Below are 26,545 nucleotides of genomic sequence, written 5' to 3'. Positions count from 1 at the left end.
CATGCATTTCGTCTCTACTCAAGAAAGATGCGAGAATATGGGGGACCTAGTTCAGTAGACTCATGATGTTGCCACCATGACTTGGACCCGATTTGTGGAGCTGTTCCACAAAAAGTATTATAATTCGGCTGTCATCGCTTCAAGAGTCGAGGAGTTCGCTGGCCTAAAGCAAGGGAGTTTATCAGCGGCAGAATATGCTCGGCAGTTCGACCGATTAGCTAAGTTCGCACCGGAAATGGTTCCAACCGACTATCTAAGGGTGACCAAGTTCATTAGAGGAATTTGAATGAAGATCGAGCTAGGGGTTAAGCTAGCAAACCCATGAAATACTACCTATGCCGATGTTCTAGAAACGACAATAGAAGTAGAAAGGCTGCAGGCTAATGTTAGTAAAGAAGAAGCCAGTAAGCCTGAGCCTAGACAGTAGAGTCAACCTCAGACTAGTCGGAACAACAACCACCACAACAACAGCAATCAGTCTAGAAACAACAACATTGGTCAGAAAAGGAAGCATCCTGACAATAAGCAATCCGACAACGATAAAATGGCACAGACGAATAATGGAAGTAGTAGGTCGGGTTATGTAGAATACCCACAATGTACTAAGTGCCAGAAGAAAAATCCTGGTGAATGCCGGGCAACCACTAAGGGATGTTACAATTGTGGTCAAGAAGGACACCGGAAGAAAGAATGTCCTCAGCTCAAGCCAGAAGGGAAAAAGGAAGACAAGATGGTTCCTGCCAGGGTATTTGCCTTAACCGAAGGAGAGGCTGATGCCAGCAATAAAGTGATCACAAGCCAGGTTTCTATCCTCAATAATAATTGTTATGTATTATTTGATTCGAGAGCCATTCATTCGTATATCTCGTTAGGAATGATAGAAAAACTAGACAAACCTTGTGAAAGATTTAGAACTAGGTTTGTAACCGAGTTGCCTTCGAGCAAAGTAGTTCTATCATCACGAATAGTACGCAAAATACTGATCAAGATTGAGGACGTAGAACTAGACGGAGACCTGATAGAACTGGAGATCAAAGACTTCGACGTGATACTAGGCATGGACTGGTTAGTAAGGCATGGTGCAACCATCGACTGCAAACGCAAGAAAGTGACGTTCGAGACTCCTGACGGCTAGAGACTATGCTTCATGGGACAAGTTTTAGGACTACACACACCGCTAATATCATCTCTCAAAGCTCAAAGGATGATGGAAAAAGGATGTCAAGCATTCTTAGCCAGCATCACAGATGTAGTAAAGGAAACACCGCTTAAGGTTGGAGATGTCTGCATTGTAAGAGAATTCCCATAAGTATTTCCCGATGACTTACCAGGGTTGCTGCTGACTCGGGAAATTGACTTCACGATAGAATTAGTACCGGGCACTGAGCCTATCTCCAAGGCACCATACCGGATGGCTCCTACAGAACTCAAGGAGTTAAAGATGCAACTACATGAACTCCTAGACTTGGGTTTCATTAGACTGAGTTATTCGCCATGGGGAGCACCAGTTCTATTTGTGAAAAAAAGGACGGAAGCATGCAGATGTGCATAGACTACCGCGAGATGAATAAGGTAACGATTAAGAATAAGTACCTGTTGCCTTGGATTGACGACTCGTTTGATCAACTTCGAGGTGCGACCGTGTTTTCAAAGATTGATTTACAGTCCGGGTACCATCAGCTCAAGGTGCGGGGAGAGGATATTCCTAAGACAGCTTTTAGAACTCGTTATGGGCATTACGAGCTCTTAGTTATGTCTTTCGGTCTTACCAATGCTCCACCTGCGTTTATGGACTTAATGAATAGGGTCTTCAAGGATTACTTGGATAAATTCGTCGTAGTATTCATCAACGACATCTTAGTATACTCAAGGGACGAAGTCGACCACGAGGAACATTTGAGGTTGATCTTATCATGACTAAAGGAGCATCAACTCTATGCCAAGTTCAATAAATGCGAGTTTTGTCTTTCGCAAGTGGTGTTCCTCGGGCACATTATATCCAAGGACGGAGTTGTAGTAGACCCATCCAAGGTAGAAGCTGTGAAGGATTGGCCAAGACCAAAGAATGCATCCGAAGTAAGAAGCTTCCTGGGATTAACAGGTTATTATCAGAGGTTTGTAGAGGGCTTTTCTAAGATAGCCACTCAGCTCACCAACCTGGCCCGGAAACAACAAAGATTCAACTGGACTGATAAATGTGAAGAAAGCTTCCAGCTGCTTGAGGATAAGCTTTGCTTAGCACTAGTACTCTGTGTACCGAAACCCAATGATAAGTTTGTAGTCTACTGTGATGCGTCAAAGCAAGGGTTGGGTTGTGTGTTGATGCAGAATGACAAGGTGATAGCCTACGCTTCAAGGCAGCTGAAGGAGTATGAGCAACACTATCCAACTCACGATATGGAGTTGGCAGCGGTGGTATTTGCGTTAAAAATCTGGCGCCATTATCTTTACGGAGAACGGTGTGAGATTTATATGGACCACAAAAGTTTAAAGTACTTCTTTACTTAGAAGGAGCTCAACATGTGGCAGCGTAGGTGGTTAGAGCTTGTGAAGGATTACGACCGCGAAATCCTATACCACCCGGGAAAGGCAAACGTAGTTGCCGATGCGCTAAGTAGAAAGAGTTATGGAAGTTTAGCAGCACTAGCCGGAATAGAAAAGCCACTACAGCAGGAGCTGATCAATGCTGGAATAGAAGTAGTCATCGATAAGCTGGCTAATTTGTCTATCCAATCAAATCTGCTAGAAGATATAAGGATTGGACAAGAGCATGATGACACATTAGTAGTGCATATGGATGCAGTTGCAGAAGGTAAGGCCACAAATTTTTCAATATCAAGTCAAGGGTTATTGAGATATAAGGATCGGGTATGCGTGCCAAATGATCAAAGGATTAAGATGACAATTTTAGAGGAAGCGCACAGTACCCCATACTCAGTTCACCCAGGGTCGACCAAGATGACTCACGACATCAAGGCAATATATTGGTGACCAGGGATGAAGAAGGACATAGCAGAATTTGTGTCTAAATGCTTAGTATGCCAGCAAGTGAAAGCAGAACATTACCAGCCTGCAGGCTTATTGCAACCACTTAGCATACCAGAATGGAAATGGGATGATATAGCTATGGATTTCGTGGCGGGTTTTCCACGAACAAGTAAGCAGCATGATTCAGCTTGGGTGGTGATAGATAGACTAACCAAGTCGGCTCATTTCCTGCCTGTTAAGACTTCATACACAGCAGATCAATATGCAGACATCTATGTCCAAGAGATAGTAAGGTTGCATGGAATCCCCAAGACAACAGTGTCCGATAGAGGATCGATGTTTACATCAAGATTTTGGGGAAGTTTACAGCAAGCCATGGGTACTAAGTTAAGTCTCAGTACAACTTTTCATCCTCAGACAGACGGTCAGTCCGAGCGCACCATACAGATTTTAGAGGATATGCTACGCGCTTGTGTACTTGATTTCAGAGGATCATGGAATAAGTACTTACCGTTGATAGAGTTCTCCTACAACAATAGCTACCAGTCAATGATCGGGATGGCACCTTATGAGTTACTGTATAGAAGGAGGTGTCGATCACCGCTACACTGGGACGAGGAAGGAGAAAGGTAGCTCCTTGGTCCCGAAGCTGTTACAAAAGCTCAATAAGTAGTAGCGCTGATTAGAAAGCGTATGCTCGCTGCTCAAAGCCGTCAGAAAAGCTATGCGGATGCCAAGCGACACGATGTGGAATTCAAAGTTGGAGATAAAGTCTTTCTGAAGATATCTCCTATGAAAGGTGTGAAGCAGTTTGGGAAGAAAGGCAAGCTTAGTCCCTAATTTATAGGTCCTTCTGAGATATTGGACAAAGTGGGAGAAGTTGCATATAGATTAGCTCTACCGCCAACCCATAGTAGATAGCCACAACGTATTCCACATCTCAATGCCACGAAAGTATGTGTCAGACCCATCTCACGTCCTCAAGTACGATACGATAGCACTCTAGAAAGACTTGAGTTACGAGGAAGGACCGGTTAGCATCCTAGATAGAGGGATGAAGCTGTTACAGTCCAAGAGTATTCCAATAGTCAAAGTCCTATGGAGTAATAGTTCTGAATGGGAGGCAACATGGGAGTTGGAGGAAGGCATGCGAGACTGGTATCCAGAATTGTTTGGTAAGTAAATTTCGAGGACGAAATTCTTTTTAGTAGGGGAGAATTGTAGAGTCCAAGAACTTTACTTAGCTAGTTAGATAGATAGTAGTAGTAGTAGTAATAGCTAGTAATAGTTGTAGTATGTTTATTACTGTGGATTTTGGTTCAAGCCGGGACTTAGTTGAACACTCATAGCAACACTTATAGATTTTATAAGTTTAACCTATAATTTAAGAATATTAATTATAACATAAGGTTTGATTAATATAGCTGATTATGAAGATGATATTTATTATACTATATGGTTTAGATAGAGCCAATAAGAGAATGACACTTGTCCTGTGCATGTTTATTAAGAAATTAAGTATTTTTGAGGAATAGTTTTATAAGAGGAATATTTGAAAACCCCAGAGTCTGCCAGCAGCTTTGAAATCGTTATAGGACTCAGTTAAAGCTGTTTACTCAATTCAAATAAGGATGAAAAAGTGCAATTACGTGTATAATATTTCAGCGTGCCAATATATCGCAGCTCTAAGGGGCGATATATCGCCACTCGGGGAATACAAAAAACATGTAACTTTGCACGAATACTTCGACGAGCCTTGGGAATATAAGCCCAGGCGATATATCGCCTACCATGGGCGATATATTGGCTCTAGGGCAAGGTATTTGAATAATTTTGAAACCGAGCTCAATTCAACCCATAAACTCTTAGCTAGCCTCAAAATCTTTTTGACAGAGTCTTAAGCCTTTGCTGAACGATTATTCAAATTTTGTTTAATTAAATAGTCATTATTTTATTCAAGCTAAAAGAAAGATCTTTTCATTCTAGAACTCTATAAATAGGACCTAGTACCCAGCCATTTCTTTCATTCTTTAAGCTTAGTTCAGAGCCTTCAAGCTGATAGGTTTACTTTAGAGTGTTAAACACTTGGGTTGGGGATATAAGATTTATCTTCTTAAGATTATTAAACACGTGGGAAGTAAGGCTAATAGTGTGTTTTTTCTATAAAGGTGTAGTTCAGTTCTAGTGCATTCAAAGGTATTCCTATCCCTAGTTCATTTCTATATGTTTCATTAGCTTTTATAGTTTTTCTCTACTCAAATCCTAACTCGCTGTTTTCAATTCTTGGTTAGGCATCTAAGTTCTTTGAACTTAAGGTTTCTTGTTGGTAAGTATCTTCTCGGTGGTTTAGTTCATTCCTTTTCATCTCTTTTCTTTTAGAAGTACTCACCTTTCTATTATTGGTTTTAGGAGTGTTCCAAAATCCCGACCTTGTTCTCACATCCCGGTATTTGGTAAAGAAAATAGGATAGTTATTATATGCTTATATGATTATGCTATAATATGTTTTTATATGTTATGATATTTATATGTTTTGGGGCTTATAGTTGCTTAGCTAGCAAACCTCATTGTATTTTGAGGCTTATAGTTGCTTAGTTAACAAACCCCAATGTTTACCATGTACATGGGTTAGAATTATGATATATGTTTTTAGAATATGTTATATGTTATATGTTTATAGTTTATGTTTCATGCTTTTAGTAGATTTTCCTTGCTGGGCATTAGGCTCATTCCTTTGTTTTATATGTGCAGGAAAATAGTTATGGCGGCGGGAAGATTCTTGTCGGCTTGGGATTGTGTATTGAGGGAGAATGGATCTGGTGGACTGCGTGAACGATTCGAGGACGAAGTTGTTTTTAGTCATTTCAATTATATTTTCTATGTATTTTCCGCACCTGATCTTGTAACGAATTTATTTATAGTTTAAGATATTTTTTATTTTCAAACAATGGGATCCCTTATCCTACCCTGAATTTTTATGTATTTAACCTTTGCTTTACAGTTTTTAATAAAGTTATGACTATTTCGTATGTATGTTTTGTTAAGAATAATGTCTATGTATAAGTAGTTTTAATGGTCCAAGGTCTAGAATTAGTTGGGTCATTACATTTGGTATCCGAGAAACGGTTCATTCGCATGAAGTTCTCCTTGATACACACACTCAAAGCTCTGAATCTGACTGCCAAGTAAGTGTTTAAGTTATAGTTATTATGTTTATATGTACAACTAACAATTTTAGCCTTTATGTTTTCAGTTAAGAATGAATGAAGCATTAACTTATGAGGATATCCGAGCCATTAAGGCCCTAAAAAGAATTAGAGAACCCCGAAACACTGTAGGAGTGCTAGAAAGAATCACTTGGAGGCTACTTTTGTTCCACAGGGAGATAGGTCACCTCCAAGAATCTACGCAGGTCATGATGAGATCAACGGAGCAATACGTTTTAGTAATTAGACTTTTTAGAGATTATCCTACTGTGATTGCAGCCTTAGAAGAAATTTGGGAGACGATAGATGATGAAGATGAATTTTCGGTAGCTATGAGATATTATTTTCTCATACTTAGGTTCATACCGAGGTCGATCGTGTCAGATCGGGACCCCACTTTTACTTCCAAGTTCTGGGGGAGTTTGCAGAAGGCCATGAGTACACAATTGAAGTTCAGTACTATTTACCATCCTCAGACAGATGGCCAATCTAAGAGGACGATCCAGATATTGGAAGACATGCTGCGAGCATGTGTGCTGGACTTTGGTGGATCTTGGAGTAAGTATCCACCTTTGATAGAGTTTTCCTACAACAATAGTTATCAGTCTACCATTGGAGTTGCACCTTATGAGGTGCTGTATGGTAGGAAGTGTAGGTCTCCCATACATTGGGATGAGACAGGTGAAAGGAGATACTTGGGTCCTGAGGCAGTTCAGAGGACCAGTAAGGCCATTGAAAAGATTAGAGCTCGGATGCTCGCTTCTCAGAGTAGGCAGAAGAGCTATGCAGATCCCAAGCGTAGGAACGTGGAGTTCCAAGTGGGAGACTATGTCTTCCTTAGAGTCTCGCCATGGAAAGGGGTGAGAAGGTTTGGGAAGAAGGGCAAGCTGAGCCTTAGATTTGTAGGTCCATTTGAGATCCTGGAGAGAATTGGTCAGGTGGCTTACAGATTGGCCTTGCCACCGGTGTTGTCGGCCGTGCATAATGTGTTTCATGTATCAGCTCTTTGGAGGTATGTGTCTGATGTGAATAATATTTTGATTTATGAAGATCTGGAGCTTGAGCCAGATCTCTCCATTGAGGAGTAGTCAATCCAGATACTTGACAGAAAAGATAAGGTCCTCAGGAATAAGACGATACCTTTGGTTAAGGTATTGTGGAGGAACAGTAGAGTCAAGGAAGCGACCTGGGAGCTGGAGTCAGATATGCAGAGTCAGTATCCCAAGCTGTTCACGTAAATTTCGAGGATGAAATTTCTTAAAGGAGGGGATAGTTATAATGCCCCGAAATCCATAATGTGGTTTAATGGCTGGATTAGTAGGCCGAGAGGGCCATAATTGTTTAATTATGCCATTAAATGATAATGTGCATGTTTATGTGAATTATATTATAATATGATGTTATATGCATGCATGTGGGTCCACATTTGATTATTAGGGTGTTTTGGTAATTTGGCCTGTTGAGGGCATATTTGTGTATTTTGGTGCATATTGTGAGTTATGGATGAGATCCCATTATTATGGAGATATATTCGAGCTATTCGGCATGAGATGGTCTTATATTGTTAGTTAGCAGTTTTGTCACAACGGGGTCAATTATTGGGATATTGAGTAATGAGAATGTTATTTGATGATAAATTGGAAGTTATTGAGATCAGGAGGAAATTCTGGGAGTTTTGACTATAGTGTCCCCGGGGGTGTTTTCGAGACCCCGAGCACTAGGTTTTATTTGAGGTTACTTAAGCTTGAAGTAGCTTGTCAGATAGAACCGTAAATTAGGAAACCTCTCTTTCTCTTTCCGATAGTTCATTTTACCGTTCGAGGCATTTTCGAAGAAATCTAGAGTTCTAGGGGTCAGAATCAAGCGAGGATCGAGGCATAGCGATCATAGGGAAGATTAGAAGCTTCTTGACCGAAGTATTTGATGAGAAACAACCCAATCAAAGGTAATCTAAGTTTTAAGTTTTGAGTTTTTAGAGTTTCTAAGCTTCGAATTGGATTTTGTGAATCGTTGAGTTTTTGGTTCGTTTGAGCCTCGGGATTTGATGGTTTTGGATCATTGGGAAGTTTGGTTTTTGGATTTGGAAGTGTTTAGGTATGTTTTTGGAGGGTTTGGGATGATGGAAAACGGGTTTATGGCTAATTCTGGGTTGGGGGCCGCGACCCTGTTCTTGGGAGCCGCGGCCCTAGCTCGAAGAAGCAGGTGGAGCGTTTTGGCCTTGCTGGGCGCCGTGGCCCTGGGTGTGGGGCGCCGCGGCCCTTGCTCCTGGTGTGGCTGGGGGCCGTGGCTCTTGAGTGGTTTTGAGCCCATTTGAGTGTTTTGACCTCGGGAACTTGGTTTTAGGCCTCGAGATTGTTCCTACTACCTGGATTAGTGGGGATTGATGTCCCGGAGGCTAGATCTTGGTTTGGGAACCTTTGTTGTTCATTTTATTGATGGTGTGCCATATTTGGTTATGACTAGGTGACCGGTAAAGGGCTAAAAGTCAGATCGTTCTCAAGGGTCGTTCTTTTATTCATTCTCGCTCGAATCAGAGTTAAGAAAACTACACCCCATATGTGACATGCATGGTTATTCATGAGGCATGTTGAATGTGTAAATGTGGACTTGGATTGATTATTGAATGCTTAGCAAATCTTTCTCACTTGTGCACTAATTAATCAGAATTGGCAAAGGTGTCAGTATCAATTGTGAAGCTGGAAATTATTAGTCAAGTTCGGCAGTGGTACTGGGCACTGGTCACACAGTGCTGACTTACAAGTCAGGAACGACCTTAGCGTGTTCAACGCAAGCCAACAAAGATTAGATCTAATCGACATCTGCATTAAATGACTTAGAAGAGCGTTAATGCCGGACAGACCTCAAGTTCGATGAAAACTAAAAGCGCTTGTGTGACTTAACCATCAGTCACCCATCTGTTTAAGCTAGTGACTTACCCAGCAGTCACTCATCTGTTTAAGTTAGTGACTTGCTTGTTAGTCACTCAGTATGGTTTACCAGAACCTCAAATGTTGAATCACTCATTTGATTAGAGCTATAAGCTCATTCATGGTTATTGTAAACACAAAGTGATATTCACTCATCTGTTCAGAGCTATAAGTTATGTATGATTATTATGATCATCATTTGATATTATATGTTTGCTATATTGTGTTTTCTTGCTGGGATTTGGCTCATGGGTGCTATGTGGTGCAGGTAAAGGGAAAGAAAAGCTCACCCAACCTTGAGTGGAGAGCTTAGGTGGTGCTGTGTACATATGTGGCCGCTTGACCACCACGACCAAGGAGTTCTCAGAGGAACTAGGGGGTTTACCCTATCTTTGCCGCTTAGGTCGGTGGGTTTGTAAATTTGAAATAGTAATGACCATTTTGAGTTGTAAATAACTTGTAAAAGATTTTATGGGCCCATGAATTATTTTATGTATTAAATAAAATATATCCTTTCCTTTTGATTGGTTTTCCACCTTAGCCTATTAATGACACTAGAAGCACGTTTTTAACCAAAGGACTCGGATAGCGAGTTAAATTTCCAGTTCACCGTAACTATTCTGGGGTAACCAGGGCATTACAATTACTTTGTAGTAGTACAACCCTGTATCTGTTTGAAAGCTAGTGTGATCCTCATCAGGTGGATGGATACTGATTTGATTGTACCCAGAGTATGCGTCCATGAACGATAAAATCTCGTGCCCTGATGTAGCATCGACCAACTGGTCGATCCTTGGGAGTGGGAAACAATCCGTCGGGCAGGCTTTATTAAGGTCTATGAAATCCATGCACGTCCTCCACTTTCCATTCGGCTTGGGAAATAGTACGGGATTAGAGATCCAAGATGGATAAAATGCTACCTTGATGAATCCGTTTTCCTTCAGCTTCTCGACTTCCTCTCTTAGGGTCTTCGATCTGTCTTTGTCGAGGAGCCTTCTTTTTTGTTGTACTGGTGGAAATTTTTTGTCTATATTTAAGACATGGTTGATTACCGCTGGGTCTATTCCAACCATATCTTTATGCGACCTGGCAAACACCTCCTAGTTCTTCAAAACTTCCACCAGTTTGTTTGTTGTTGTTGTCTCTAAGTTTTTACCGACTTTCACAAACCTGGTCGGATCTGCTTCTTCAAGTTGGACCTCCTTGAGGTCCTCCACGGGTCCAACATTTTCTTCAAAATCCCCAAAGCGAGGATCTAAATCTCTATCCTTACTTTGGGCAACACCCTATTTGGTGACTTGTTCACCTGATTGGGCTTGTACTTCATTTACCAACAGCAACCTTTTCTCGACTTTTTCCCCCGATTCGCCCTTTTTTGCCTTGGTGATCAAGGACTTATAACATTCATGCACTTCTCGCTAGTTTCCCAACATGCATCCTACCCTGCGTTGGTTGGAAACTTCATGGCCAAGTGCCAGACTGAGGCTACAGCTCGCAGGTCGACTAGAAAAGGCCTTCCAATCACAACATTATATGCAGAAGGACAATCAACTACTATAAAAGTAGTGAGTAATGTCCTATTCCCAGGTGCAGTTCCTGCTGTGATTGGAAGCCTGATCGACCCAGTTGGGGCGAGCCCTTCGCCGGAAAAACCATAAATGGTTTGGTTGCATGGTTCCAAATCTTGCACTGACAATTTCATCCTTTCCAGTGAAGATTTATACAGAATGTTGACTGAGCTTCCTGTATCTACCAACACCCGCTTAACCATCATATTGGAAATTTGGACATCCACGACCAGAGGAACTGAATGGGGAAATAAAACATGTTGAGCATCAAGCTCAGAGAATGTTATCGATTCTTCCTCTGTTCGAGCTTTTTTCAGAGTTCGCTCCTCTACGTTCAACATTTCAATGTCTTGGTCGTGACGTAAGATTCAGGCATATCTCTTCCTTGCTTTCCCACTATCACCTGTTATGCGTGGTCCTCCGCAGATGGTCAGCAGTGTACTAGCAACTGAAGCTGGCTGTAATGGAGGCGAGCGTTGGAGTACAGGTGCCTGCTCGTTGCCTCCTTGAGCCTCTCGCTGAGAACCTCCAGCTGCTCGCACATAACTCCTCAGGTGTCCTTGTATAATATGGAGCTCAATCTCATCCTTAAGCTGGTTGCATTCGTTGGTGTCATGGCCATAGTCATTATGAAAATGACAAAACTTAGTAGTATCTCATTTAGAGATATCTTTCCTGATTGGGGCTGGTCGCCTGAAGGGAACAGTTGTGTGAATGGCCTGGTACACTTCTGCTCGGCTATCAACTAGGACCGTATAATTGGTGAACCTCAGCTCGTATCTATTACTTTTTGGGCGCTTGTTCTCAGACGTTGTTGGCTTATGGTGCGCCCTTTTTCTCCTATTCTTCCCATTATTTTTGTCGTTGCCATTGGTCTTTCCAAACTCATTGGCGTCTTTGGTGGGAGATTCTTTTGGGCCCTGGTCGTCTGTGGGAGACTTCCCTTCATTGGTAATGGCCTCCTCGAGCTTGATGTATCTGTCTGCTCGATCCAAAAATTCCCGAGTACTCTTGACTCCATTCTTTTGTAAGCTATTCCAAAGAGATGAGTGGCGTCATACCCCAACCATAAGAGCCATCGTCTTTCCTTCATCTCTGACCGTCTTGGCCCTAGTAGCTGCCCGCATGAATCATTGGACATACCCCTTAAGGGTTTCTCCTTCTTTCTGGCATATCTCAACTAGCTAATTGGCCTCGGTCGGATGTACTCGACCAACATAGAATTGTCCATAAAACTCCTTTATGAATATTTCCCAAGAAACTATACTGGCTGGAGCGAACTTAAAAAAGCACTCTTGGACAGTCTCAGATAAAGTGGCATGAAAAATTCTGCACCGAGCATTGTCTGACACCTTTTGGATGTCCATCTGTATCTCGAATTTGTTCACGTGAGATACAGGATCTTCTAATCCAGTGAAATTGGGTAAGACCGACATCTTTAATTTTCTTGGAGTCTCTACCATTGTGATTCTTTGTATATATGGAGTGCCCTTTCTCTGATCAAATTAAATATGGGAAGTCTGATTCCCAACTAATTACTGGACGACCTGATTTAAAGCATTGAACTGGGCCTGTACGGTATCATTTACTGTTGGAACAACCAACGATGGGGAAAAAATACTCATCGTGTCTTTCCCTTCTATCATTGAGGACGTCCCTCAGATCTTCCTCCCTACGCCTTTGCTCGCTCACTCCCAGTCGATCAAAGACGTTTGATTGTTTAGGTTGCCCTCAACATTTTGGCTCATTGGTCGGTTCTCCCTTGGTGGAGGGTTTTGTTCTTTGCCCCTCTTTTCTTGCCGCCTACCAGCATTCCTCCTGCCAGAATCCACCTCGTTATAATCATGGCCATCTCTAAATTGTGACTGATGACGGTGCATTTTGCAGTTCGCACTATTTCCCTCTCTCCCTGCTGGAATGTCCCGATAGATGGGTGGAGGCCTGTGTTGGTCGGTAGGTCCCTGAGCATTATTATGTTGTGGGGGACCCCTGACCATAGAGCCTGATTCCACTTGCCTTCTACTCGCAGAAGGGTGTTGTCCTCTGCTCGGAGGGTTTTGCTCCTTAGCCGCTGGCGTCTAAGACTTCTAGGACGCTGTCTGACCCTATTATGCCTTTGCTGCTAAGGATTATCTCGACCAGCGTGAGAGGGTGGTTGCTGCTCAGGATCCTGAAACGGACTCTCCTGTTGAGGAGCATGAGGTTGTTCTAGCCTCTAAGGGTTTGCCGGTTGTGGCGGATTGTTGTGATGCTGGGGATGATCTGATTGTGGATTCTGCTGTGGGTAAGTAATGGATGGCTGATTTGGTTGTGAGGTAGGTGCAGGCTGTCCCCAAGGCAAATGAATGGCTGCCTCCAGAGCGGCGGTGGCATCCCTCTGCCAGCAGTCCATGCCAGTCTGCCGCCCATTCAACTCTTGGCGCTGCCTGTCAATCTCCTTTGCTGCAACATCATTGTTTTAGCAACATTTTCTTGATTAGCCCTCAGATTGGCTAATTCCTCTTGCAACACAATCAGAGTCATCCTCAATGTTTCAGAATCCATCTCCTCATCTTCAAATTCTATTTGCGGCTCATTTTCAGCCACATTTTTTGGAGGAGGCTGGGTTGACGCATTCCTAGAGGTCTGCCTAGTTTTCCTAGTTGTTTTTGCCATTTGATCTTCTTGGAAGTTTTTATTTAAACTCTCAATGAAAGCATCAAAATGTTGACCTTTGGTTCAGTCAATGACACGGAGTCAAGTAAAACGACATAAATTAGATAAAATCCAACCAAAAAGATAAATGACACAAAAATTTATAGTGGTTCGGCCTCGGAAGTGGTAATGACCTACGGCCACTTAGTGTTCTTATTAATGTAGAACTCCAACACTTGCAATCAATGAACTAGGGTTCACGAGTTTCACAAACTTGGAGGTGAATACAAATTTGGCGGATAAAAACACTATAATTCTCTCTAAAAATCAAAAGTCCCCTCTCTTGAGCCCTTTGAGTCTTATTTATAGGCTCAAGGGGTTCCTTATGGGCTGGTGGGCCTTGATTACATTTAATACAAGCGTAGCTGAATAATAATGGAAATTACAATTATTACATAAATGCGAGATTACAAATCTATAAAAAATATCTGAAATACTGCGACCAGCCTAGTCGCCTATGAAATATGCTTCTGCTGATTGAATCCTCTTCTGGTCGATGGTCGAATATAACATACCCACTTGAATAGTCACATGCACCCCACATACATATTAATTTTTCCACTTCATCAGGCGAATCTATTTTAGGTAAACACCTTCTAGTTCAAAAAGGAAGGGTGGGTCGCGACTCACCCTCAAGACAGAGAGCACCATCTGAAGAACCAGGGGCGGGCCGCGACTTGGCCCAAGGTGGGTCGCAGCGCGTCTACTTCACAGAGCCTAGGGAGGCTCTGACTTGGGTCCAGGTCGCGACTTGACCTAGTGGGTCGCGACTTGACCCAGCGATCCCAGTTCCCCTGCCATTTTCTCAACTCAAACCTCATCAAACCTTTATCAAATCAACCCATAAATCACATTCAAGCATTACCACAGTATATACATCATTCAACCAACAAAACCCAAGCTTTGAACCATTTAAAACCACCTCAAATAGCCACTTCTATAATAAAAACTTCAAGCTCAAAACTAACTTAAAAACAGAGCAAAACTAGAGAAACATGGCTGAAAACCTTACCTTAAACATAGGTTTGAATCCCCTTCAATGGCTGAACATTAGCCTAGAACCTCAAGCTTTGATTCCTAAGTTTGAACCCTCAATCTTGCTTTGAAAATTCAAAGGAAAGGAGAAAAGAAATGATCGGGAGGGAGAATGAACCAGCTGCTCTGTTTTGCTCCTAAGGCTTCTACAGCTTTCTAATTTAACATATAACCCTTGATCAAAAGACTGAAATGCCCCCAAGCCTAATTTAACTTCTTAACAGCCCCCAAGGGCAAAATCGTCCTTTCCCACTTATCCCGCTAATTATAATTAACGTCCTCCAATTCTCATTATTCCAATATTCTCAAATAGTTAATAAATCATATCCCATTACCCTTTAATTCTCAGTAATATAATAATCATCAAATTACCCTGAGACTCACCCCGAGCCCAGTAAATAACCCCGTTATGACCAAACCGCTAACTTGCATTCTAAGATCGTCTCATGCCGAATAGCTCGAACATATCCACATAATAATGTGGCCTCATCCATACTTCACCAACATGCATGAAAATATACAAATATGCCTTCAACGGGCCAAATTACCAAAATACACTTACAATGAAAAGTGGACCCACATGCATGCAATTATCATCATATAATCATATACTCATGCATTTAATCACATAATGGCATAATAAATCAATTATGGCCCTCCTGACCCCCTAATCCAGGCATTAAACTACATTAGGGATTTTGGGACATTACAGGTAGCGACTCTTGTAAAACTAGTGGATTTTGGGACATTATAGGGATTTTGTACAAGGAAAAACTAGTGGGACTCTGAACACTAGAAATAAAGTCATATAGATTAAGACTAGCCTTCTTGTGAAGGTGTTGCAAGTAGTGCCAAGGTAAACGACCTGACTCTGGGGATTATGGTCAGGTTTGCTGAAGTGGTATTTCGAGATTATTAAATAAATTTGGAGGATGAAATTTTAATAAGGAGGGGATAGTTGTAACGTCCAAATTTGGTAATAAGGCTTAGTGCCTTGATTAGCATGCCGGGAGGGCAATAATTGATTTAATTATGTTATTTCGTGGATTAAATGATTATGTGATTAGAGAGGCATGTTTAGGTGAATTAAATATGCATGTGGGCGCATTTTGGTTAATAGGGGAATAATTGTAATTTTGGCCCATTGAGGGGATAAATGTAAATTATATGTGTGTTGCGCTTGATACCACGAGATTGTGGTGATATATTTGTAATGTGTGATACGAGACAGTTCTAGGGAGCGAATAACGAAATAATCACAACGGGGTCGAATACCCAGCTCGGGGTGAGCCTATGGGTATTTTGGAAATATATAGCATGTGCTCAGGATTACTGAGTAGCAGGTAGTAATTTAGCGATTATTTGGGCATGTCGGGATTAAATGGGGGGGTTTATAGGACTATTCAAGGATTAGCAGGAATGTGACAGAAGATGATTTTGCCCTTGGTGGCATTAGAAAGGTTAAGGATAAATTAGGGGCATTTTTGTCTTTTATAGTATGGGATAGACTTAGGGATTACGTGGAATAACCAAAACTCATAAATACACTCTCAACCTGTTCTCTCTCTCTCTCTCTCTCTTGGTCTTTGGAGGAGTTTTGGGAACTTTGAAGGAATTTGCTAAGAAATTAAAGATTTGAGGCTGGGGACTTGGGGAAATCAAGGTAGGAAGAAGTCTGAGGTAATCAAGGTTACAATTTTCAGCTGGGGTAATCTTTAACCTTGATTTAATTAAGTTTTGGACCTATTTTCTTAGTATTTGGGACTTTTGAACTCAAGAGATCAAGTTGAGTTGTGATGAGGTTTTAGTTCAGTTTTTAGGGTTTATGTACTGCTATAGGTGTAGTGGAAGTATTTTGGAACTCAATTTTGGCATTTGAATATGTTTGGGTCAATTTGCAGGGGGGTTTAGAAATCTGAAAAACGTTGGAAATTCTGGGTTCACGGGGTCGCGCCACGACGCTGTTCTTGAGCACTGCGGCCAGCATGAACTCAGAGACCTAAGGGAATTTGCTAAATTGCGTTAGCGCTGCGGCCTTGGGCTGGGCGCGCCGTGGTGCGTGTCCAGAGAAATTAAAGCTAGGCTCTCTAACTTGGAGAGGGATATGACCCTAATTGTTGGGGAGCCATGGCTCTACTTGGGAGCACCGCTGCACAAATAGAGGATTATGGCCAATTTAGGGTTTTAAGCTTGGGAACCCAAATTTAAGGGCTCGCGAAGGATTCTACTTCCCGATTTAGTAGAAATCGAGGTCCCAGAGGGTAGAATGTTAATTCGAAGTTCTTAATTGGTTAGGGTTTGATGGATGTCTATTTTTCATTACGTTGTGACTGGGGTTTTAGCGCTCAGGCTCGGGATCAGGGATCGTGCTTGGGAATGCTTTGGGTTGTCAGCTCAGGACACAAGGTAAGAGAACTGTCTGTGCTCGTAGAGCTATGTTGTGTTTAGTGTTGTGTGTATTGTTTATAGCTATTGTGGCATACATGTGATTGTGATCGATCGGCAAGGGCCGGGAGCGAAAAAGGCCAGGAGCGGCAGAGGTTGGGAACGACAGAGGTTGGAAGCGGCAAAGGCCAAGAGCGACAGAGGTCGGGAACGACAAAGGCCACGAGCGACAAAGGCCGGGATCAACATTAAGCATGCTGAATGCAGGCCGCCAGGGCGAGACAATCTAAGGGTGCTGTACACACCTGCTCGATTAAGACCGCGAACTTGGTGCCTGATAATGCACCCCGATCGGCAGAGGCCTCTGTTGTGCTATTGTGTTGTTATACTGTTGTTCTATTGTGTATCTTAATAGAAAATTGTAAAGTGTTTGTTATCTTTGATTAAGTACGTATTTGTTGAAATAAATTATTGTATGTTGTGTTGTGAAGTTCTCTTGCTGGGCCTCGGCTCACGGGTGCTCTGTGGTGTAGGTAAAGGCAAGGAAAAGGTCAATCAATCATGAGTTGGAGGGCATGGAGCGGTGCGTACATGTTTGGCCTACCTGGCCGCTACAACTGGGGTATTTTGAGGAACGTGTTATAACTGTTTGATTTTGTCGCTTAGGTCGACTCTAAAGTTACTTTTGAGTCGTAAATATGTTTCTAAACAGTATTTTGGGATCCCAACGTAACACTTTCACGATTTAAATGAATGTCCAACTCTTTTATTCCAAAATCTTATTTAAATGAGTCTTCATTTTAACTAACCACACTTTTTGGTCTAATACCTCGATTAGTGATCTAATGTCACATTTTAAAAATCACATGGTAATGGCTATATGGTAGTAGGACATTACACTATCCATCTGATCAAAGTAACGAAAACTCATGTGTCCCGATAGGCGAGAGCCACAAATATTTCTTACTTTATGAGTTTGACCCATGATTTCGATTATTATAGACTTAATTCCTATAGTCACTGTATGGATGAGACTATAGAAGATCCATCTATAACCATCTATCCTAAAAAAATTAACCATGTTAAGAAGCCCAGTGAACATCTTCCGTAGGGAGACAAAATCAAAGCGTCTGTAGGCCCCACTGAGCTCTAATCTTGTTAAATCAACGGTGGAGACCAAATTCAAAATTTTAAAACTCATTATTAGATCTTTTAGTATTTTATTCTTTTTGGAAAATATCAACTTATGTTTGCAAAATTATTAAATAATCAATAAACCAACTTAGGGTTGCCAAATTATTAAAATAATTAATTAAACCATAGTTTATAATTTTCCCATTAATTCTAAAATTACCATTGAAAATTAATTTAAAAAATAGAATTAATTTGTTTCTAATAAATTATTAGGTCCAGCAAAAAAAAAATTAACCTAATACAATTAAGTCCAACTTAGGTAAATGAGCATTAACAATTCGAGCTTGTATGGAGGAGAGTTGGGTTCAGTATGTCGGACCCACTACTAAGGCTCCCTAACTTCCATACAAAGCCCAAAAAGACAGGAATTTGAACATTTTTTTTATTAATTGATTAGGCCCAATCTTGTAATGCAAAGCAAATGAGCATTCACAAGTGAAACTACCCACAAGAGAGGAATTTAATCTTTACATGTTCAATTGGGCCCAGATAAAACCTAACATTTTATGAAAGTTTTATTTGAGTTTTCCCACATTTTTCAAACACAAAAATTAGGTCATCATTATACTTATATTTAAAGCCCAAATGCAAAAAATAACTTAATAATGATGCTTGATATGTTAAGAATTGGATGAGCCTAACATGTTACTCTATAAGCATGTATTATTAAATTATGCAAATATACCACAACAATATACTATTTTGCAAAATACCATAAATAATTAACACATAATTCATCAAACAAAATTCAATATAATTAATTAAACAAGTTGCAAAATATTATATAAATTAAAATAGAATTTATCAAACAAAATTCAATTTCAAATAATTAATTTAAAATAAGTTGTTAAGAATGACAAGATAAAATATTTTAATCAATTTTAAAATATCAAATATCTTTTACCCACATTTAAAATATCTAGAATTATCTGATAACCAATTTCAAATATTTTAAACAATAAAAATATCTTGAATAATCATATAACTAATTTTAATATTTTATTTATAAAAAAATAAAAAAAATATCTTGATTATCATATAACAAATTCAAAATATTTTCCAAAGCTATAATATATAAAATAATCAGATAATAAATTTTAAATATTTTAAACTTAATTGCACAAAATATCCAATTTAAAAAAAATTAAATTTTTTTTTTTTTTTGTGAAAAAGTGCCAACGCGGGGTCTGGCATTGACGTTGTACGGACGGGTTCCCAACGGCTCTTTCATGCGTGCCCAACATGCACACTGCTCAATCAGTCAAAATTTTTTTTTTAAAAAAAAAATCTGTGCAGTTTTTCAATCCCAAAACAAGCCAAAAATAACCAAATTATTGCTAAATTTACATAACAAAATATAAACATGCACCAATAACATGTACCATCACATTAACACCCTAACATATCAATCAATATCATACACGTTCATTCATGAAAATAAACTAGCAATCTATGACTCTGAGGCCAATTGTAGGATATACATATTGCAAGATCTTTGTTTATTTTCATGCAATTTACATATTACCAAACTGTAGAGTCCCAGAACTTTCATTAGCTAGTTAGATAGTAGTAGTAGAAATAACTAGTAGTAGTTATAGTATGTTTATTACTGTGGATTTTGGTTCAAGCCAGGGCTTAGTCGAACACTCGTAGCAACACTTATAGATTTTATAAGTTTAACCTATAGTTTAAGAATATTAATTATAACATAAGGTTTGATTAATATGGCTGATTATCAAGATGTTATTTAATTATACTATAAGGTTTACATAGAACTAATAAGATCATGACACTTGTCGTCTGCATGTTTATTAAGGAATTAAGTATTTTTTATGAATAGTTTAATAAGAGAAATATTTAAAAACCCTAGGACCTGCCAGCAACTTTAAAAACGTATTATGACTCAGTCAAAGCTGTTTACCCAATTCAAATTAAGTTGATAAAGTGCAATTACGTGTATAATATTTCAACGTATGCTGATATATCGCTGCTATATGGGCGATATATTGCCACACGGGGAATACGAAAAACACGTGAACTTCGCACAAACACATCGATGAGCCTCGAGATATAAGCCCAAGCGATATATTGCCTACCATGGGCGATATATCGACTCTAGGGTTATAATTTCAAATGTTTTTGAAACCGAGCTCAATTCAACACTCAACCTCTTAGCAAGCCTTTGAACGTTTTGACCGAGTCTTAAGCCTCTGCTGAATGAATATTCAAATGTTTTTCAAGTAATATTCATTATTTTTATTCAAGCTAAAAGAAGATCTTTTCACTCCTTGAACTCTATAAATAGGACCTAGTACCCAGCCATTTCTTTTATTCTTTAAGCTGCTAGGTTTACTTTAGAGTGATAAACACTTGGGTTGGGTTATAAGTTTTATCCTGTTAAGCTTTATAAACACTTGGGAAGTAAGATAAATAGTGTGTTTTTCTATATCGAGGTGTAGTTCGGTTCTAATACATTCAAAGGTATTCCTAATCTTAAGTTAATTTCAATTTATTTCTTTAGTTTTCTTTAGTTTTCATTCAGATCCTAACACATTGTTTTCAATTCTTGGTTAGGTATTTAAGTTCCTTGAACTTAAGGTTTCTTTTCGGTAAGTTTCATCTTGGTGGTTTAGTTCATTCCTTTATCATCTCTTTCTTTAGAAACTCACCTTCTTATTGTTGGTTTTTAGGAGTGTTCTAAATCCCGTCCTTGTTCTCATATCCCGGTTTTGGTAAGGAAAATAGGATAGACTTTTATATGCTTATATGATATGTTATGCTATCTTATGTTATGATTTTCTTATGTTATGTTATCTTATGTTACATTATGTGCAGTATGTTTATAGACCTTGGGCATATGACTTGTATAGCTAGCAAGCCCCAATAATTTATGGGCATATGACTTGCTTGGCTAGCAAGCCCCACAAATCTATTGGGCATATGACTTGCTTAGTTAACAAGCCCCAAGTAGTATAATGACCATTGTAGTAGTATATGACATGTTTATAGTATATGTTTATGATATAGTTTATGTGTATGTTTTATGATTTTAGTAGATTTTCCTTGCTGGGCATTAGGCTCATTCCTTTATTTTTTATGTATGCAGGAAAATAGTTATGGCGGCGGAAGGATTCTTGGCAGTTTGGGGTTGTGTATTGAGGAAGAATGGATTCGATGGACTGCATGAACAATTCAAGGATGACGTTGTTTTCAGTCTTTTTAATTATGTTTTCTATGTATTTTCCACACTTGGTTTTGTAACAAATTTATTTAAGATTAAATTTATGTTTTATTTTTCAAACAATGGGATCCCATACCCCGCGTTTATGTATTTCAACTTTTACTTTATAGTTTTTAATAAAGTTATGAATGTTTCGTATGTATGTTTTCTTAAGAATAGTGTCTATGTATAGTAGTTTTAATGGTTCAAAGTCTTAGAATTAGTTGGGTCATTATACAAACAAACATGTAAATTCCTAGAACATGATCTTATGAAATTGATACAAATATAGAGTAAAGTAAAAGCTTACATTACGCAGAGGAACTGGAACAACTCCTCCTTCAATCTCTTTAATCCTTAATTCATTTCTGTAGCAGAGTATTATTAAGAGATTTAACTAGATCGGCAACACAGTCTTCCTCACCAAGCCTTTGGTCAACCTAGAACTAGTGTGGGTTGGTTCTGAACACATGAGATAGAGATCTATAATAGAAGAAGAAATAGTGGCTAAGAAAGGATTAGATTGTCTAGGTTTTCACTTACCCAATGAATCAACTGAGACTGCCTTATGAAAACCCTAGATATCATATTCCTTATATAGGCAACTTAATGAGCTTTATTTAACTTTAAATTAATTAAAATAATAAACAAAAAGATAAAATCCTTGGGCTCCCACAAATGGACTTCGGCCCAATCTCTTTGTTTTGAATTTAAATCCCAATTGGACATAAATTAAAAACCCTTAATTTATTCATTTTGTAATTAATTAATTAAATCCTTACTCAAATTAACTAATTATAATTTGAAACTTGATTTAATATTATTTATTTATATTGACACCAATTTATCAATATTAATAAATTTACCAAAATATTCTCTTTTATTCTCTAAATCTCATATCTGTAAATTTTCCAAAATTGACATAGTCAACTTTAAAAATCTTAATTGATAATTAAATCAATTAATTGAGACATTCTAGATGATTTACTCAAAGGTGATGTAGGGACCATGGATCCATGAAACCAAACTCCAATAAGTTACCGTGAATTTATTTACGAATAATTTCACTACTTTATTAATTCCTCGTGACTCTACTATAGACTTGGAATTGAACTCTTGAATTCATAGAACATATTTTCCAAACCATAAACGTGTTATCCATTGTTATAACCATTACAGTCAGTCAATCCTCTATCGATGACTTACTAACGATCTAGGTGCAAATTACCATTTTACCCCTTATCAGTATTTTATCATTAACTCCCACTAAGTTCCTTATAAATACTATTTCCGCAAACTTAATCACAGAAATGAGATCTCAATCATTTAACCTTTTGAACAAAGCAATTAAGGAAATCATCTTTTCACTTCTCATGTAGAAGTTATAGATTTCATATCTATGAATAATACTCCCACTCAATCACACTACTAAATCTCCAAGATGTAAGTATGGACTAGGTCGTAGGGTAAGCTGGTAACGAACAAGACAAAAGATTTAAATAATATAATTAGCTGAATATAATCACTTAGAATTAAGATTGACTTAACCTATGGTCAACATTGTGCCATTGATTATATTCGATAACAACGATACTTATTTATCAATCAATAATCAATATTGGTCCTAGTCCGATGTAACCAAATACATCCAATCTTATCTACTTGGTCAATGCCTTGGACAAGACATCACACCCCAAATGTGTAAGTAGATCATATCGTAGATTGCCTAATCAGTGAAAATCCAATGCACTGATCTAATCTTAGGACTCGTTCTTTTGAACATATAATTACAACTATAATCCACTGTGACCTACCCACTATAATTGTAACTATCCATATGTTTGGGATTTCATAAATGTTTGTATTATTTCAAAAATCATGTAATAAAACAAGCAAGAAACACATTTGTCAAACTAAATGATTTCTACTACTTATATTGACAATATAAAATCGTGTTACATGTCCGACATGGTTTTATAAGGGCATAAAACCCAACAACTACAATATACCCCCTTAAAAGGAATTTTGTCCTCGAAATTCTTCTTACCAAATTACTTCGGGGTATTACACTTTCATTTTTTTCTTTTCATAACTTACCCTTAGTCCCAAAGTCACATACTCACACAGTACATCACATTCATATACTTACTATAGAAAATCATGGACGGTAAAGTTTACACCAAACAAAATTTTCACCATGTATTACATCCTCACAAGATCTCTATGGTTTCTCCTTCCATTGAAAATGAAATTAAGGTTTTAATTGTTAGATATATATATATATTGTATTCAATGGAAATGGTAAAACCAAAGATACAACTCTATGCAAAAAGTAACAATAGACAAGATGATAGATAAATAAGATTACAACTCAATAACCAAAATACAAGTAAATGTAGAAATAAGAAGAAAAAGAGAATCATAAGAACTACAACTATAAAATAAAAGATACAAATAAATATGCAAATAGAAAATAGAAGAAGAGAAGACAAAAGTAATAGTAGAAAAAAGAAATAGCAAGAACAATAAGCAAACTTCTCTCACTCACACAACCAAAGTGAAGAGCATTGAGAATCAACAACTTGAACAAGGTTTACAACCTTTGTCCAAAAGCTTATTTCCCCAATCTCAAGCTCTAAGAGATTCTCTCAAAATTGGAAATAGCTCTCTGGAATAATAAAGCATTTTGGTGTATTTTTAGCCAAGTGCTCTAGTGGATAGAAATAAAGTTGTCTTACAAGTGAGCATTAGGCTCTTATTTATAGAGTTTGAGATACCCTTTGAATTTAAATTCCACCAATCCCCATGGCTGCTACCAATGTTTAATTGGATGTATATGGATTTAAAATTGAGATTTGGGAGTTACATGGGAAATAAAACCGTTCAAATTGGAAAAAACTGAAAAGAGAAATTGGCTATCAGCACCCCTAGCCGCGGGCAGGGATTATCAGTTGCCCTGGCCACAACTCTAATTTTAGTAACAAAATTTCAGTTTTTCCAAAACGTCCCAAACCCTTTTCCACATGATTTTTTAACCTCCATACACCTAATGGGAGTTAAAAACATGTCTTAAACATCCATATTTCATAATGGCTTTGTGAAATTCAGACTCAAATGTGTAACACACAATCTACCCATTATTGATTAATATTTGGGGGTTAGAAATTTGTAATTGATTTTGTAACTCCAAAATATGTCACATTTGGGCACACACACATGTATCCAATTTTGCGACTCTCAATAATATGTTACAATGCGCGACAAATCACATTTTGTCACATTATTGGTGCATAAAGTAAAACGTCTTTCAACTTGAATTAACCTTAGTGGAATTATCACAAAGTTTGTTGAAATTTTGGTTGACGAAGCATTGAACCACTATCCATTGATAACAAACCGGTGATAACACACACACCTTTGCTATGTTTACTTGAGACCTCAATGTCTCGCTTTTGCACCGTTAATGGAAATGTACAGGGCGGCACCACTCTTAGGTCTATATAGGTAGAACTCTTACTATATTTTGTTACCCTAAAATATCTGTCTTATCAAGATCGAGTTCTATTAAAAAACCTTTTAGTTTTAACCCTCATTTTGGTAACACACTAGTACTCATATCCCAGATGGGACAAAATTTGAGTACTATTATTCACTTGATTAACTTGTTATTACCTATTGAACCTAATACTACCATGGTTACTAGTATTAAGATAGGTTGCCATCAACTGCGAATATCTTTAGGGAGTCTAATTCCCATCCCTTGAGATGTAGAAATGATTCCAATTAAGGCATTTATTTTCTCATGTATGCATACTATAATGCCCTAATTTCTCATAGTATTATCGAGAACACAATGTTAGATCATAAACATAAATATTGCTCTTTTATTTAAGAAAAATCTGATTAAGCAAAGGGATCTCGTGTATTTACAAAAATAAAATACTAGTCTTTAATAAAATAAAATGAGAAACATTAGAAATAAAAGGAAAACTTAAAAGAGAATTCTTTTGTAAATAAATCATAGGCCCGCTGATCATTCCTCGACTATATATGGTCCCCACGAATATATCACTAAGCTCTTAGGTTCCACTCGCCACCGACCTTTCTGTCCTCAATTGTCTGCACAACAACTTCATAAGGAGTGAGCTTCTAAGCCCAATAGGAAAATACAAACAAGGAAACATATAATTGTTGGGAAAACTTATACATGATCTTTATTTATTTTCATGTAGATCTAATATTATATAAATTAATATGAGATAACCTAGAACATGTTTCTAAAATTGAATTCAAAGAGAAACAATGATAAGAATACTTACAGTATATGCAGCGGAATGAATGAGTCATTCCTTCAGTTTCTCTAACCCTTGTATCCTTTCTGTCGCATAGTATTATCAAGAAACTGAACCGTTCTTCTATTATCTTCACAGTCTTCCAAAGTATCCTTAGAATCACCTAGACTAGAGTGGGAAATTCTCAGCACGTGAGATAGATACAAAGAGAAGAAGAGAAAAGAATAATAAGAGGCTTTGAAAATGACTTGTGTTTAGAGAGAATCTAAAACTATCAGAAAACCAGTGATTAAACTTATATGTCGTCTTGTGACTTATGTTTTCTTCTCTCACTTAGCACTCCTTTTACAGACTCAATCATGCCATTTAATTTAATTAAAAAATCAATAAAATAATATCCAATTAATAGCCCTAGGTCAAAATTATCATGGGCTTTAGGCCCGTGAAATTTCCCATTTGATTATAAGCCCATTGGACTTAAAATCAAGGCCTATATTATTTTATATTGATTTAATTAATTAAATAATGATTTAAATCCTTTATCAAATTAATTATTTATAATTTGAACCTTGATTTAAACTTATTTATTAATTTAGATACCAATTTATCTTAATTAATAAATCTGCCATAATTTCTCTTTTCTTCTCAAAATTACACAACTCTATGAAACTATCCAAAATTGACCTGGTCAACTTTGATAATTCTAATTGATAATTAAATCAATTAATTGAGACTATCTAGATGATTTTATCCAAGGTACAATGGGGACCATGGGTCTATGAAATCAAGCTCCTATAAGTTATCATAAATCTAACAAATAAATTTACTAACTTATTAATTCCTCGTGACTCCACTATAAACTCAGAATTGCACTCTTGAATTCATAGAACGCTCTATAACAAATATATATACGATATTAATTATCCATTGTTACAACCATAATTGTCACTCAATCCTCTATAGAAGATCTACAATGAGATGAGAGTAAAATACCGTTTTACCCTTCATTGTATTTTATCCTTAAAACACTTAGTTC

The sequence above is a fragment of the Humulus lupulus genome, chromosome X, assembly GCF_963169125.1.
Source record: "Humulus lupulus chromosome X, drHumLupu1.1, whole genome shotgun sequence".
Classification (NCBI taxonomy): domain Eukaryota; kingdom Viridiplantae; phylum Streptophyta; class Magnoliopsida; order Rosales; family Cannabaceae; genus Humulus; species Humulus lupulus.
Note: the sequence above shows the minus strand (reverse complement) of the source record.